Source organism: Leopardus geoffroyi, chromosome B3 (assembly GCF_018350155.1).
Source record: "Leopardus geoffroyi isolate Oge1 chromosome B3, O.geoffroyi_Oge1_pat1.0, whole genome shotgun sequence".
Lineage (NCBI taxonomy): Eukaryota > Metazoa > Chordata > Mammalia > Carnivora > Felidae > Leopardus > Leopardus geoffroyi.
The window spans coordinates 99,070,248-99,072,223 of record NC_059337.1 but is presented as its reverse complement, the minus strand read 5'-3'; the positions used below and the strand labels follow the sequence as shown (position 1 = coordinate 99,072,223).

General features: G+C 39.6%; 1 pseudogene; it reads right to left on the bottom strand.

Moving 5' to 3' along the window:
- Positions 1 to 595: 595 nt before the first annotated feature.
- On the bottom strand, positions 596 to 1,362 carry LOC123582289 (annotated as a pseudogene).
- Between the last annotated feature and the right edge of the window lie 614 nt (positions 1,363 to 1,976).

The following is a 1,976-nucleotide window of genomic DNA, read 5'->3' as shown; positions in this document are numbered from 1 at the left end:
TATGGGTTTTAAATATGCCCTGGTCATTGTTCTATCCTTATTCTCAGGATAGACTGAAATCCTTTCTTACTAGATCTTTAGCCCTATAGTATAAAAAATATTACCTAATTTCATGCTCCAACCTGAGGAATTACAGCCTCTCTCTCTTTAGTAAACAAAGCACCAGTTTCCCTGGGACTATTTATTAAAGAGTTTTGTAAAGCCCTACCACTTACTCAGAAAGTCTGCTATGCATATTGCCCCCAATTTCTAGGAAAAGTAGGGAAAAAAAAAAAACAAATGGAGTTCTGAAACTTAGTTTAGCAAAGTTCTCAGAGACTCTCCAAGTACTACGGTTGAAGATATTCTCATTGGCTTTAATGACTCCACTGGGGTTCAACAACTTTTGCCTTATGAGTAGTTGACTTATCTGGGCATCTAGGAATATTACATCTGATTCTAGACTCCACACGCTACTAGCAAGCAGGCATGACCAAATATGGCAAGGGACTCATGTAATACCTCCGACTTTACCATCAACAGGTATGAGCAGACTTGCCTTGGAATCCTCCTAAAGTATGAATAACCTTAAAACCCAAAGATTTGGCCTTCTGGAAGAGACAAATGACTCATGAACAAGTGGAGCATACAATCAAACTAACCATTGGAATTGTACATATTTCCCTTTGGGAGGAGCCACTTGGTTTCCCTTGGTTCCATTTCCTTGAATGAAATCTGGTAACTTCTGCGTAAACTCAATCATTTTATTAGGCATTTTTTTTTTTACCTTTTTTTCTTTTATTTGCATTTATTTTATGCAGGATTTGTTCCTGGGCCCTAAGTTTTTGTTTCTTCAGTTTCTTCTGCGAGATCTTTTTCTTCTGTGCAACCTCCTCTTTTGGTTTAGGAACAATCTGCTCTTTTTCGGTCAGGATCATCTTACTGTGGCAGGGAGAGCTCATGTGCCGGTTAATCCGACCATGAACTCTCTAAGTTCTGCATCGCATCTTGGGGGCTTTGTTCACCTGGATGTGCTCAATGTCCAGAGAATCTATATCTAAACGCTTAAGTTCAGCACTACACCCTGAATTTTTAAGCATGTGCAGCAAAAATTCAGCACTCTTTTTGGGCCACCGACTGTGTGTCAAGCCCCACTGTTTAGCCTGGGCACACCTACCAACTCCACCATTGTAGCGAAGGAATGGCACACATAGCTCCTGCAAAGTGACATCTTTCAGATACTTGGTGGCTTTTTGGACATGCATATCCTTGATGGCCTAGCAGTTTCACATGTGTTCTTAAAGTAAACAAGAAGATTTGAACCTCTTGATTTGCATGATTTACTTTAGTAGGGTTTTCTGGATCCAGTGAATAGGGAACCATTTTCAGAGATCACTTCAGGCCACTTAGGGCAAGGGTATCAGGCAAATTTTTAGATGGCAAACAACACACAGACAGCCTGAAATCTAAAATCCTCTATCATGTCATATGTAGAAAAAAAAGACTCTTGTCTCCACCAAAACTATTATTTGGACCTTTTGTGGGATCTAGCTATGGTACCTGAACTCTCAGATATGGAGCTTGGAAAAGAACTAGGGAACACATGGTAGATATTTGGAAGCTGTCTCACTTTATCCACGGCTACAGGTAAAACACACTATTTCTTTTAGTTTAGATGTGCCTAATTAATGGTCTTGACACTAAATTTTAACACCTTGAACCAGACTACTCAAGTGGCCCCAAATCATAAAAAAACTAATTGACAACCCCATTAGGAGTACTTTAACCAAAAACAGATGACTAAGTGGCCACCAATGACTACATATGTAACACAAAACTGACTTTGTAATACAATTAGATCTGTAACACAAAAGTCTATTGGCTACAAACTGCAAAATGCCCAGGGGTTGTTACCATGGTAAATGGACAACCTGCCCTCAGGGTAGTCTGATATTACCCACTCTGACTCATCAATTTGCCTCTCAGAAAAGGAAATT